Genomic DNA, 15,965 nt, shown 5'->3' on the forward strand with positions numbered 1-15,965 from the left:
GGAGGGAGGGAGGGATAGTGGTAAGGTAGATACTGCAAGCTTTTCTTCCTGTGCTGTGTGCCTTTTACAGTTGTGCACATTTCAACCGCGTTGGACCCAGGGATCAGAAGGGAATAAAATATGATAAACGTTATTATTATCGCATAATAAGCCCCAGTATATGCTACAGTAGGAGGGGTTTGCCTGAACTTGCCTGCTCTGCTGAAAAAAAGCTCAACAAATCTATGCAGTATGAAGACCTTTTGTCCCTTAACAAATCCAATTATGCTATTCTCTCAGAGCGTTTCAGAGTAACAAAGTAAAGCTGATTAAACGCAGGGCTGACAACCTCAGTCGAGACAAACCCCCATTGATCCAAAAGAGCCAGAACAATGCTTCACCAACGACCATCCCTCTTGTCATTTGCCATATGGCAGCAGCCAACGATGCCCCGGCCCCTTGGTAGCCTTCCCACAAACCCCGAAGTTGCATTCCACATGGCACCCAGTATTCCCTATAACGTTTACATATTTTGCATTACTTGTCTCATATATACTGTATTCTATCCTATTCTACTGTATCTTAGTCTATGCCACTCTGACTTCGCTCGTCCAAATATTTATATATTCTTAATTCCATTCCATTACTTGAGATTTTTGTGTATTGTTGTGAATTGTTAGATATTACTGCACTGTTGGAGCTAGAAACACAAGCATATCGATACACCCGCAATAACATCTGCTAAACACGTGTATGTGACAAATAACATGTATACAACGCACTACTTTTGACCAGGGCTTATAGAGCTCTGGTCAAAAGTAGGACACTATATAGGGCACAGGTGTCAAACTCATTCCACGGAGGGCCGAGTGTCTGAGGGTTTTCGTTCCTCCCTTGTACTTGATTGATGAATTAACATCACTAATTAGTTAGGAACTCCCCACACCTGGTTGTCTAGGGCTTTATTGAAAGGAAAAACCAAAAACCTGCAGACACAAGGCCCTCCATGGAATGAGTTTGACACCCCTGATATAGGGAATAGTGTGCCATTTGGGACGCAGACTGGGAGTCAGATCGGATCAGAATCACTGGCTGGCTAATTGAAATCCTACATGCGACCAGCACAACCCTAATTCAGCAGTTTTCTTTTGAAGTGCTCCAAGTCAGTTGTATAACTTTCTAATCCCCATCTCGACCGCTTGGCGCATACGAAGACCCAGAGGATTAGCCATGTAGCTGGTACTCATGGAGGGAACAGGCTGCTGGCTACAGACTACAAATGCCATGGCCAGGAATAAAGGGTGTCAACTCTACAATAATAAAGCAGCGGAATGTCCCCTGCCTTGACCTTACCATGACATGGGATCTGCCTAGGTTCTCCTTTTAAACCAGACATAAGTCACATGATGATAGACACAAGCTATGAGATATGCAGATTTACCACAGTAGGGTGAAACTGTCTCGGACTGTATTAAAAGAGTGCCAGAAAAGAGACACATGATCAAATGAAGACTTAACTAGGATTGTATGACTCAACAGTTTGGGAATATGGTCATTATAGTCAATGCCTGTTTATGTTGGTGTATACAGTTTATTAGGTACACCACCCTGTTCACGAAAATGGTTCGCTACTTTAGACACGTGGCTTGCTATATAAAGCAGGCAGACAGGCATCGAGGCATTCAGTTACTGTTTGATTGAACGTTAGCCTGGGCAAAACGAGTGACCTAAGCGACTTTGAGTATGGTATGATCGTGGGTGACGGGCGCGCCGGTTCCAGTATCTCAGAAACGGCTGACCTCCTGGGCTTTTCACACACAACAGTGTCTAGGGTTTACAGAGAATGGTGCGGCAGACAAAAAACATCCAGTCAGCGGCAGTCCTGTGGGCGAAAACAGCTCGCAGAATGAGAGGTCGAAGGAGAATGGCAATAATCGCGCAAGTTAACAGGCGGGCTACAACAGGCAAATAACAGCGCAGTACAACAGTGGTGGGCCGTACGGCATCTCAGAACGCACAACTCGTCAGTCCTTGTCGGATGGGCTATTGCAGCAGACAACCACACCAGGCTCCACTCCTATCAGCTAAAAACAAGAAGAATCAGCTCCAGTGGGCACACAATCACCAACACTGGACAATTGAGGAGAGAAAAAACATTGCCTGGTCAGACGAATCCCAGTTCCTGTTGTCAGGGTTTGGCATAAGCAGCATGAGCCCATGGCCCCATCCTGCCTGGTGTCAACAGTATAGGCTGGAGGCAGTGGTTTAATGGTGGGAGGAATGTTTTCCTGGCACACGTTAGGTCCCTTGATACCAATTGAGCAACGTTTCCATGCCCCGAAGAATTCAGGCAGTTCTGGATGCAAAGGGGTGTCCGAACCGGTACTACATGGGTGTACTTAATAAACTGTTCCATTCAATTGCAAGACACCACTCCATTTAAAGGAGCAGGGAACTTTCAACTGTGGAGTTAATGTTTTAGGGCCTTCTGGAAAATAAAAGAATGCTCCAAGTGCAATGCGATCAAAGCTTAATTGACTTTTAACTTCGTCCCATTAAAATATGATCAGTATGCATTGAAGCATTTAGGCCTACATAAATCACATTAACTCAAATGCTGTCGTGACATCACACAACAAATACCAGGCGAGCAACCCTCTTAATCACAGGGTCCTTTCCCAAATGTCTAAATAATGACCTTTATCCCGACATTCTGTGTTTTCTGGCCTGTAGCTGTAGCTTTTTTTTCTCAAACAATGCTTGTAAATTTGCCTGAATTTCTTCAGGGCAAAACATGTCATTCTGTGTTGAGACCAACTAAAAAGAAAATATGGGTGTCCTTTAGTATTGAATCATGTTTACGACCTGCACATAACCTATGAATATGAAAACAGTAAATATATTATGATCATTCAAAAAATATACTTTAATTTCAAAGCAAATATGAGCAGTATTAATCAAAGTTCTATAGGAATGTGAACATTGATCATAACATCAAAAGAGGGTGAAACAGAATACTTTTAAATATCTCACATGTGACTGTGACTGGGGTTTGATGGGAAACAGAGGGGCTGAGGGGGGGGTAATGTACCCCGTAACAGCTGTAGAAGGTTCGGTGTCAGAGAGAGTGTCTGCAGGGGAGGACCTGGTCCCTGTGAACTTGATGACAACATGAAGCCATGGGTCCAGTTGAAAGTCAACATAGGAGCTAATTGGGATTTATCCCTTTTGTTTTAATAGAGGTACAGTACACAGGATGGGACAAACCTCCCTGCTCAGTGACAAAATCATTTCACATCATCATGTGCAGGGATTGGACTGGTGACTTTAAAGGTTTAATTAGGAAAGCTCCTCTTTGGTGTTCCCCAGGTGGATGGATAAATGTACAGTACAGCTTTTCAGTTTCAGCAAGCTGAACAGCTATACAACTGGACTGGTTATGATTTTGTTTGAGATTGATTGAACATTTGAGGCCAACAGTGCTGAGGCTGGGCCTGCAGTAACGAGACAGACGACAAGACCCATATAAACAACCCGTCAACTGTCGATAAAAGACAGTTGACCCCCCCCCCCCCCCCCCTCCCCTGAATATACTGTTATTTTTTACTGCTGCTCTTTAACTACTTGTTACTTTTATCTCTTATTCTTATCCGTATTTTTTTTGAAACTGCACTGTTGGTTAGGGGCTCGTAAGTAAGCATTTCACTGTAAGATCTACACCTGTTGTATTTGGGGGATGTGACTAATACAATTTGATTTGATCTTTCCAACCAGAACTCAACAAATCTCTAGTTCTCCGATTTACTCCCTAGCAGCCCGTGGAAGTGACACTGAAGTTACAGGAGATCTTACAGGTCTGCTCGCCTTGTGACGATCTGAGCTCCCAGAGAACTCATTTCTCTCAGTAAATATGAGACCACATTTTTCTCCTTTCTTCCCAACAACAGAGTCTGTCAAAAAAAAAAGCACACGATTAGACACAGTGCTTCAGTTTTAAACAATATGTTCTGTAAAGGCCTGACTTCAAAGTCAGAATGACTGACCGCTTCGTTTGGAAGAAAATGACCATGTAACCTGAGGAAAATTGGATTGATCGATTGACAGTCAGAAAATCTTAGTTTCGAGCGTTCAATTGAAGATGGGCTTAGGTCTTAGAGACAACAAAAAAACGTTGAATGTTACATTTTACTATTGGAAATGCTCAGGTCATGGAAGGGAATTATTATTTTACTCACAGGAAGAACAACTGTGATTATTGTAGTATAACCAAGCTTAGGAATTCAATAAACAGAATGTAAAACAGGAAATGGCTTCATAGAAAGGAAATGAATGATCCTCTCATTTATTTGACTGAGTTGTATTGCTTGCTTTCCCTTTGCATGCCAGAAAAATGTGTAACTTTGCAGAAGAAAAAAAACATGAATACTCCTAGTACTACTACAAAGCATGAGTTATGCATAAGACACCATCCAATCACATTCATGGCATAAAAGTGCTGAACTTCAAAAGAAATATCATCAAACGACATATCTCAAGAGACGCGCTTGTATCTCTGGTTGTAGATAGAAGAACCGTGCCCCTTTACGCTCTGCTCCATTCAAAGGGTTGAGCAGGGTGACCAACTTGCCTGCATACTAAAATGGAGGTTAATCAGCGGTTCTTCATACTTCACTGCAATGCAAATGAACATCGCTACACTCTGTGATGAGAAAATACACAGCATGAAACCACCCAGATATCAAAACACAGAACATTCATATCAGTTGAATATTTAGGATACGCCACTCGGGTTTATACAGCAGATTATGGTAATCAAGCATCCTAACCCCAATATACAAGGACAAAAAGAGACAGCAGATGGAAGCCTCTTCCAGGCACACAGTGGCGTGAGGGATGCGGTGTGGACAAATCAAATGCATCTGTTTTCACGAAACCAAACGGAAAGATGCCAAGGGGTGGTAATTAGAATCCAAATCTGAAACTGAACTGGATTCTACAAGGACACACCCCTCTGCAGCCATGGAAAATCCTAGGAAAACCCTGCCAGTGTCACGCTCGTTGACAGAAGAATCAGACCAAGGTGCAGCGTGGTAAGCCTGCATCATTTTATTTGATGAACACTAAACAAAACAATAAACTTCAACCGAACGTGAAGCTACATGCAGTGCAGAACGCAACTACACACAAACAAGATCCCCCAAACTAAAGGTGGAAAAAAGGCTGCCTAAGTATGATCCCCAATCAGAGACAACGATAGATTGGGAACCTCTGATTGGGAACCATACCCGGCCAACAAAGAAATAGAAAAACTAGAATGCCCACCCTAATCACACCCTGACCTAACCAAATAGAGAAATAAAAAGGCTCTCTAAGGTCAGGGCGTGACAGCCAGTGGTTTTCTATTAATTAATATACTGACTACACTGGCCACACGCGTGCGTCCGCCATCGCGATCATGACTACGCAGGTTAAAATACCAAAATGAACTCTGAATCAATTACATTAATTTCGGGGCAGGTCAAAACACATGAAACATTCATGTTGCTAGCTAGTTGCTCCTGGAAGATGAACAATGGGTTGTTATTTTACCTGAGATACATATGGACCTCTTTGTATCTGGTTCCTTTTTGTATTCGGAACTAGAAGCACAAGCATTTCGCTACACTCGCATTAACATCTGCTAACCATGTGTATGTGACAAATACAATTTGATTTGATGTGGTTATTTGTAGAATTTTTACCCGAGTCATACAAAATCATGTTTCTCTTCTCCGATGATTAATCCACAGACAAAAAAAGTAAACTTAGTTCGTTTTTAGTTAATCCTTAATTTTAAACTGGGTGTTTCAAGCCCTGAATGCTGATTGGCTGACAGCCCTGGTATATAAGGCGTATGACTAAACATTTATTTTTACTGCTCTAATTACATTGGTAACCAGTTTATAATAGTAATAAGGCACCTCAGGGGTTTGTGATATATGGCCAATATACCATGGCTAAGTGGCTAAGGGCTGTGTCCAGGCACTCTGCATTGCATTGTGCTTTGAGAACAGCCCCTAGCCGTGGTAAATTGGCCTATATACCACACCCCCTCGGGTATTATTGCTTAATTAAAGGGTGTCCACCCACGCTGCCCAGTGTAGGTGAGAACGTGCTTTGGTAAGGACATTTCCCTTCCTTATGTTATAAAATACATTTCACCAAGACAAATATGATTATGTTCTGATTATGTTCTGAATCATCCAGTGGGGTTTTTCTCTCACATATCATTAACATTAAATCCAAAAAGTCAGATTTCATATTTTATCCTACATTATAACATGGGTGGTTCGAGCCTTGAATACGTTTTGTGGTGGTCGTCTTCAAAGTTGTTCCGCGGGTCGCAAAAAACAAAATTAGAATGAGACGACCTGAATTAAACGTTAAAGTCTTTGAAAATAAAAAAGCTTGGTATTCGCTCAGTGCTCTGTTGACATTTCATACAGGCACATGTGTTTTTGTGCGAAATCGAAAATATGAACATGTCTCAAAATCGCCATCCCTCTACATTGTTTTATGTCCTGAAGAAAGATGAGTTTGACAGGAAAGTCAGCCTGTCAGGTAGCTAGTAGCCCAGAATCAAGCCGACACTATTAGAAAAAAGGATTATTCGGCTGTCCCCATAGGAGGCCTCTTTGTGGTTCCAGGTACAACCCTTTTTGGTTCCCGGTAGAACTCTTTTGGGTTCCATGTAGAACCCTCTGTGGAAAGGGTTCTAAATGGAACTCAAATGGGTTCTACCTGGAACCAAAAGGGTTCTTCAAAGGGTTCTCTTATGAGGACAGCCAAAGAACCCTTTTAGCTTCTAGATAGCGCCTTTTTTTCCTAAGAATGTAGCTGACACGATGCAGTTTTTCTGATTTCAAGACACTTTTTTTCACTGTCCTCCATTGATTTAGTCACCCTAATTCTGGCCATTCACAAGGATAAAAACTCCAAGAACTTTTGAACGGATTATGATAACAGACATGAGGTTTGGACCATTGGGTTTCTTATGAACACCCATGCCCTTATGATTCCACTAGAGGTTAGAAGGGTTTCTGCCCTGGCAGTGCGGAGCATCGGAGTAGTGACCGAACAGAAACATCTGGTAGTAAAAGTCATCCATGCGGTTCTCCCGGGTGGCGCAGTGGTCTAGGGCACTGCATCGCAGTGCTAGCTGCGCCACCAGAGTCTCTGGGTTCGCGCCCAGGCTGGGCTGGGTTCGAGCCCAGGCTCTGTCGCAGCCGGCCGCAACCGGGAGGTCCGTGGGGCGCCGCACAATTGGCATAGCGTCGTCCGGGTTAGGGAGGGTTTGGCCGGTAGGGATATCCTTGTCTCAGTATGTAAAAATGTAATAAAATATATGCACTCTACTGTAAGTCGCTCTGGATAAGAGCGTCTGCTAAATGACTAAAATGTAAAATGTAAAAATGTTAAACTTCCACAAACTTTGCTGAATAATTCCCAGAGAGCAGCATTATCAGTATGTCAGACTACAGGAACATACAACAGCTAGAGGGAACAACATAATCTACAGTAATCGTTGTTTAACACGCGTAGGCTACAGATTACAATTAAAGTACTGTCCTCAAAAATACAGTAACCGTATGCATAATTTGATTGAGAATTATCAAAAGAGACATCTTAAACCTGATTGGACTAATTTGAGAATGATCTGAGTATTACAGATGCCCTGGAGGAAAACCCAGACATAGCTATGGAGCAGGCCATCTCATCTCTGACCATGATCCTGTTGACAGCCTCTCCTCAGTGACACTCCGACTGGAGAGTAGGGAGTACCCTACATTACACGCCCAGCCTCTGAGGTAATGGAGACAGAAGCCTCTCTCTCTCTCTGCCCACGGGGCTGGCTGAAGGGTTAATACTGGTTTGTACTGGTTTAAACATCACTATCATAACTCGGAACTCAGATCTCGCCCACCACTAACCTTCGCTATGAGCTGTGACCCAATTGAACATCATGGCGATGACAAGTGTGCAACTTTGATTTGCGAGGACTGTGTGAGGGCAGCTGAGAAGTTCCTGAGTCTCCTTGTGGAGTATTTCTGTATGCTGTCTTTCAGTCCAGAGAAAGAGAGAACACAAACATACCCCACAGAGCCCCAGGACAGCAACACAATTAGACCCAACCAAATCATGAGAAAACAAAAAGATAATTACTTGACACATTGGAAAGAATTAACAAAAAAACAGAGCAAACTAGAACGCTATGTGGCTCCAAACAGAGAGTTCACAGTTGCAGAATACCTGACCACTGTGACTGACCCAAACTTAAGAAAAGCTTTGACTATGTACAGACTCAGTGAGCATAGCCTTGCTATTGAGAAAAGTCACCGTATGCTGACCTGGCTCTCAAGAGAAGACAGGCTATATGCACACTGCCCATAAAATGAGGTGGAAACTGAGCTGCACCTCCTAACCTCCTGCCAAATGTATGACCATATTAGAGACATACATTTCACTCAAATTTCACAGATCCACAAAGAATTTGGAAACAAACCCAATTTTGATAAACTCACATATCTATTCGGTGAAATACCACAGTGTGCCATCACAGCAGGAAGATTTGTGACCTGTTGCCACAAGAAAAGGGCAACCAGTGAAGAACAAACACCATTGTATATACAATCCATATTTATGTTTATTTATTTTCCCTTTTGTACTTTAACTATTTGTATATCGCTACAACACTGTATATAGACATAATATGAAATTTGAAATTTCTATATTCTTTTGGAACTTGTGTGAGTGTAATATTTACTTTTTATTGTTTATTCACATTTGTCTATTTCACTTCCTTTGGCAATGTAAACATGTTTCCCATGCCAATAAAGCCCCTTGAAAGGAATTGAAAGAGAGAAAGAGAGAGCAGAGAGAGGAGGAGAGAGAGAGACCTATCCTGACCAAATATGTGTGTGTGTGTGTGTGTGTGTGTGTGTGTGTGTGTGTGTGTGTGTGTGTGTGTGTGTGTGTGTGTGTGTGTGTGTGTGTGTGTGTGTGTGTGTGTGTGTGTGTGTGTGTGTGTGTGTGTGTGTGTGTGTGTGTGTGTCTATAGAAAAAGGGAGACACAGAAAGACCGTTCCCTCTACTGTGATAAATACTCCTCAATATGATCATCTTTTTTCAAGAAATATCTCAATCAATTCCCAACTTCTGTCCTGTTACTAATGACAAAAAGCTCGGAATTATTCTGGGTGAGGGAGGAACCGCAAATATTACAAACCCAGACGACGCTGGGCAAAATGTACACCACCCTATGGGACTCCCAATCACAGCCAGATGTGATAGAGCCTGGATTTGAACCAGGGATTGTAGTGATGCCTCGTGCACTGAAATGCAGTGCCTTAGACCGCTGAACCACTCGGGAGCCCTTGTATATATGTATTTGATTGCCATAGCCTGAGGGACATCCCATGTCCAGTAATTCCATTAAGTATTTACATTGTATTTAACTTACTAGTGTAACCATCATCATGTTGTTGTTTATTTATATTTACATTGTATATAACTGACAGTAATACATAGTGGAACCATCATCCATGTTGTTGTTTATTTATTAGCCATTATTTCTTTTTATAATCGTATTTTCTTTAATTACATTTATCGAGCAAAGATTACAGAATACAACAGCAGTAGTGTTATATCCTGTATACATGATTATATGTACTATTATTACTACTACTGAAATTAACTGGATTTCATTATACTTATTGCATTGTACTTTATTTACTGAAATAGTGTACCACTATACTGCTTTGGCAATCTACAAATTGTATTTCATGCCAATTAAGCAATCTGAATTCAAATTCAAGAGAGGGAGGAGGAGAAAGCAGACAGAGAGAGCAAGAGAAGGAGAGAGCAGAGAGAGAGAGAGCAGAGAGAGAGAGCGAGAAGAGAGAGTGAAAGCAAGAGAGGAGAGAGCAAGACAGAGAGAGAGAGAGAGAGAGAGAGAGAGAGAGAGAGAGAGAGAGAGAGAGAGAGAGAGAGAGAGAGAGAGAGAGAGAAGGAGAGAGCAGAGGGAGAAGGAGAGAGCAGAGAGAGCGAGACAGAGAGAGAAAGAGAGAGAGAGAGAGAGAGAGAGAGAGAGAGAGAGAGAGAGAGAGAGAGAGAGAGAGAGAGAAGGAGAGCACAGAGAGAAGGAGAGCACAAAGAGAAGGAGAGAGCAAGAAGGAGAGAGCGGAAAGAAGGAAAGAGAGAGAGTGAAAGAGAGAGAGTGAAAGAGAGAGAGAGAGCAAAAGAGAGAGAAGAGAGCAGAGAGAGAGACAGAGAGAGGAAGAGGGCGAGGGAGAGAAGAGAGAGAGAGAGCAGAGAAAGAAGCCTGCAACAGGAAAAGATAGAGCTTGACCCTTATATAAAAGTTGGACATTAACTTCATGAAAGGATGTGTGAAATATTTAAAAAGGAGCATTCCCTTTAGAAGTAAACACCATATTCAATACTATAGACTATATGTCTGTCAAAGGCTATACTAAAGGCCCGATGTCTGTTAGTAAAAATGGGAAACTGCAATTTCTTTATCTGTCTGCTGATTAACTACCAGACATGCTCTGGTCTGCCATCCAGGTCTACACCAGGAAACAGGGTGGCATATTCCACAACAACTCCCTGTCCGTGCGTGCGAGAGAGAGAGAGCGCACTATCACCATTCTCCTGTTATTCTCCAAAAGCATCTTGTTACTGGGGATAAATTACTGCAGCTTACTCAGATACTGTAAACGGCAGGGAGAACCAATTTATCACTGAGAAAACAGTCAACACAGCATTCTAGCAAGACCAACACAGAGTTGAAAGCACTTACAGTATACTTTAACAGGCCTCGTTTATCATGTGTTTGAAAGCAAAAAGGGACGGACGAAAGACCATCAGGCACGTTACACAAGCCATCCATCAACCTGGCAGGGAGGCTCAGCAGCAGACCTGTCTGTCCCAGGACATGACTGAGTGAGGGTTCCTACAGCAGCCCATTACCATCCTTCACCAGCACCATGCCTGCATCTTCCAGCCAGGTAACAACCCCCATCCCCTGCCAGGAGCCACCGAGGATAACGACCAGACACCCTGCATCTTCCAGCCAGGTAACAACCCCCATCCCCCATCCCCTGCCAGGAGCCACCGAGGATAACGACCAGACACCCTGCATCTTCCAGCCAGGTAACAACCCCCATCCCCTGCCAGGAGCCACCGAGGATAACGACCAGACAGCCTGCATCTTGTCTCCACATCCTTGTCGTTATTAACCACGTCTCAAATTACACCCGGGGGTGTCTCACCGTCCCCCATTCCTGGTCCTTCACACCGCCACCTACAACTACATACCCCCAGGTGGCACATCTGTCTCTGCCCAGACGCAGCGCCACGTTGACTGGTGATGTCACAATTGGTGACCGGGAGGACTTTCCATCAGAACACCACATAATGGACTGTGTCCAAGCTAATGAGGAGGAATAGTGTGGACAAATGAATAATGTAGATACAGGAATAGTGTAGATACAGGAATAGGGTGCTTTTTGGGTATGCATCCTCAGTTTACTGTAGGACCTTTCATCTCAAAAACAAATGAGTCATCCTCTGTAGTTTTGCTGATGGCCTCCCAAACAAAAGCATGCAGAGCCCCAACTCACAAGCCACACGGTTATCAATATGAGCCAGACTACAGATGGTTCTTCACACTGAATTAAACACACTTATCCTCTTATTCTGATCACATATCAGTTCATACACTCCTCTATTCTGATCACATATCAGTTCGTATACTCCTCTATTCTGATCAAATATCAGTTCATATACTCCTCTTATTCTGATCACATATCAGTTCATATACTCCTCTATTCTGATCACATATCAGTTCATATACTCCTCTTATTCTGATCACATATCAGTTCGTATACTCCTCTATTCTGATCAAATATCAGTTCATATACTCCTCTTATTCTGATCACATATCAGTTCATATACTCCTCTATTCTGATCACATATCAGTTCATATACTCCTCTATTCTGATCACATATCAGTTCATAAGTATGGTCGTCGTCGGTGATGATGTGCTAGAGATTTCAACTAGTTGCACAGATTGTCGAGAAGGGCTTTTTCCATTTTTTTTCCTTCCATGTATCGGTGTCCTTATCTAACCGTTGACACAGATGAAAGCTCAGGGAAAATACCATACTGGGTGATAAAGTGGTCTATGCTACTATAGCAGGACAACAACATCTCATAGTTTCCCTTGTAAAATCTGCGTATTTTGGATAAATGTCTATTTTTGACACATTAATTCTGCTTTTTTACAGGGTTAATTCCATGTGGTGACAGGGTTAAAACAGAAACAACTCAAAAGGTTAACAGTTTAGACATGAATTCCGAGTGGTTAAGGTTAGGGCTATGGTTTGGGGAAGGGCTTTCAAAAAGTATTATAAAAAACAACTCGCTATTACCATCAAGTATTCTCACGGCTTGCTAGATCTTTGTGAACTGCAGCGGCACAGTGGGCTGAGCAGCCAGCTTCGGCTCCGAGCAGCACGAGCTCGTGCCCAGTGCTGGTCAATCGTTTTCCTTTTTTTGTTGAGACGCTGAGCAGGACATTCTCTGGACATTTTCAAATGTCCGAAATCAAAGTATATTTCTAGTGATCAGGCTGAGGAGAGACCCTCTTGTCATCAACATACATTTTTCTCTGACCACCAGATTTTAGTGGCACTCATACATGGCATAAATGGGTACAGGGATGCACAGCAAAGTGATCTGAGCCAAACTGACAGGACTACCACCACAGTATGAGCACACAGAGGGGAGCAACCTAGCAGGAGGAAGGAGGAGGGAGGAGGAGGAAGCAGGGCTGAGCAGGGGTGACCAGGGGGGAGTAACCTCTGACTGCAGAATATGGAGCACGAGAGAAACCACTCCCAAACAGATGCACTAAAATCCACATAGCAACAGCAGCAACCCCCCGTGAACAAAGCCCCCTTCTCTCCACCACTGACGGTGTTACGTACAACCCAAAACCTCTGGTCTCCATGGATGCATCTGTCTGGGTGTAGGGAAAACACTGTACACGGACAAGACAAGGGTATGGGAGCCTCCATGCACATGTTAGTCTACATTAATTAACATCCATTGCAATATTGGGTTCCTTTCCACAGTGGATCAGGACCCTGTAATACTGACCAAACGTGTGAGATTGAAGCTGTATGCATGGCATAGCACTGCACACAGAGGGCGGTATGTATTTAGTACATTCTGACAGGGGTGTGTTCTGTTCCAAATGGAGCTCATAGTTTCTACTCCTTGAATAAACCAACCTCTTGATTTAGGAATATAACATGTGCAAAATGTAGAAATTAGGTCATTATCGTGTAATAATAACAGTAACTAGTAATCTGTAGCCTAATAATTATTTTGTGGAGAATCAAACAGTCCTGTTTTGTTCAGGGAGTATCATTTGTTAATATCAAACACAAAAAAACAGATTTTCAAATATATTTCACATTATAATCAAATAAAACGTCTCATTTTACTCAAATGACAGGCTACATTTTCTCCACCCATATAGGAAGTATTATTCATATAGTCATTGGATCATATTTTTTCTCTCTATTCTGGTTATCATGTTCTGGTCCTGACTCCTGACTCCTGACACAGGAGGATGGGGGTCAAAGTGGGTCAACAAGAAGCGCATTACTACAGAAACTCAACACAACAACAGTACGCACTACATATAGTATCATATTGCACTCGGCTTTTCTATTCCTGTTGTACTATGCATTTTCTTTCTCAAATAAAAAATCATGTAAATGTATCCAAAGCCTTCTTGGTGGGGGGGCTCCATTCGCATTATATGCCACGGCATAGCCATTCGTATTGTCGCTTATTGATCCCATGTGTATTTGCGGTTACTAAATAAACGAAACACTTTACTCACCAGGAATTCCTCCTGCAGCCTTCAAACTTCGCCTCGGCTCCAAGCTTTTGAATAGTCCACGGCTCTAAAACAAACATACACTCCTCCGTTTGTTAGCTTTTCGCGTTAGGTCGGTGTATTAGCTACGTATGTGACTCTTTGAACGTCTTTGAAATGGAATAGGCTGCATTAGTTGACGGGTTATTGGGATGATTTGCAACGCCGATCCTATCAGAGGTTGGGGGAGGCGTGTTCAGTAACGGCTGGGACGGTCCCAATAGGCTGCGCACCTCGATATTAGGAATACATTGAATTGAGGCAGACAGACAACACACTTTCACTTATCCCTTATTCTTCCATTAAAGTAATATTGCTGTCGTCTTTGAAGTGCAAACAATACTTTTCTTTCAAAAATATAGGCCAATCAATATTTCTGTGTCCAGCTTCTCCAGTTTGTCGGCAACATCAGAACTAGAGTGAAGGCTATTGTTCATTGCAGCTACATTAGCATGATGTCAATTTCATTTCAAATAGTGTATTATAGTATTGATTAAAAAAAACGTTGATGACTCATTATTTTGTGGATCAAATCAATTCAAATATTATTTGTCATATATTTCGTAAACAACAGTGAAATACTTACTCATGGGCCCTTCCCAACAATGCAGAGAAAATATAGAAACAATTGTATCACAAGGAATAAATCCACAATGTGTAACGGTAACTTGGCTACGGTGTACCAGTACTGAGTCGATGTGCAAGAGTACGAGGTAATTGAGGTAGATACACTACATGACCAAAGGTATGTGGACACCTGCTCATCAAACAACTCATTCCAAAATCATGGGCATTAATATGGAGTTAGTACCCCTTTGCTGCTATAGCTGCCTCCATTCTTCTGGGAAGCCTCCATTGTTCTGGGAAGGCTTTTCACTAGATATTGGAACATTGCTGCAAGGACTATCTTGCCACTTGCTCCTGAGTGGTGCAGCGGTCTAAGGCGCTGCATCTCAGTGCTAGAGAAGTCACTACAAACCATGGTTCAATTCCAGGCTGAATCACAACCGGCCGTGATTGGGAGTCCAATAGGGCGGCGCACAATTGGCCCAGCGTTGTTCGGGTTTGGCCGGGGTAGGACGTCATTGTAAACCAGAATTTGTTCTTAACTGACTTGCCTAGTTAAATAAAGGTTCAATTTAAAAAACGATTAAAAAAAACAAGAGCATTAGTGAGGTTAGGCACTGATGCTGGGCGATTAGGCCTGGCTCGCAGTCGGTGTTCCAATTCAATCCAAAATTGTTTGATGGGATTGAGGTCAGGGCTCTGTGCAGGCCAGTAAAGTTCTTCCACACCAATCTCGACAAACCATTTCTGTATGGACCTCGCTTTGTGCAGTGGGGCATTGTCATGCTGAAACAGGAAAGGGCCTTCCCCAAACTGTTGCCACAAAGTTGGAAGCATAGAATTGTCTAGAATGTCATTGCATGCTGTAATGTTAAGATTTCCCTTCCCTGGAACTAGTCTGAACCATGAAAAACAGCTACAGACCATTATTCCTCCTCCACCAAACGTTCTACTGCCAATGTTTGTCTATGAAGATTGCATGGCTGTATGCTAGATGTTATACACCTGTCAGCAATGGGTGTGGCTGAAATTGCCGAATCCACTAACTTGAAGGGGTGTCCACATACTTTTGTATATATAGTATATGTACATATACTGTAGGTAGTGGTCAATTGACTAGGCAACAGGATAGATAATAAACAGTAGCAGCAGCGTATGTGATGAGTCCAAAGAGTTAGTGCAAAGAGGGTCATTGCAGAAAGTCCAGGTAGCTATTTGGTAGTCTAATGGCTTGGGGGTAGAAGCTGTTCAGGGTCCTGTTGGTTCCAGACTTGGCGCATCTGTACAAAGAGAACAGTCTGTGACTTGGGTGGCTGGAGTCTTTGACAATTCTTAAGTCCTTCCTCTGACACCGTCTGGCATAGATGTATTGGATGGTAGGGAGCTCGGCCCCAGTGATGTACTGGGCCATACGCACTACCCTCT

At 42.8% G+C, this 15,965-nt stretch overlaps 1 protein-coding gene across 1 annotated transcript in view; it reads right to left on the bottom strand.

The window, feature by feature from the left end:
- The window catches only part of LOC129816660 (ly6/PLAUR domain-containing protein 6-like), a 49,915-nt gene extending 35,752 nt beyond the window's left edge, over nt 1-14,163 (bottom strand). Inside the window, exon 1 of the mRNA XM_055871412.1 lies at nt 13,938-14,163. The gene's annotated coding sequence lies outside the window, so the exon portion shown is untranslated. The remainder of the gene's footprint in view (nt 1-13,937) is intronic.
- Between the last annotated feature and the right edge of the window lie 1,802 nt (nt 14,164-15,965).

The sequence above is a fragment of the Salvelinus fontinalis genome, chromosome 19 (assembly GCF_029448725.1).
Source record: "Salvelinus fontinalis isolate EN_2023a chromosome 19, ASM2944872v1, whole genome shotgun sequence".
Classification (NCBI taxonomy): Eukaryota; Metazoa; Chordata; class Actinopteri; order Salmoniformes; family Salmonidae; genus Salvelinus; species Salvelinus fontinalis.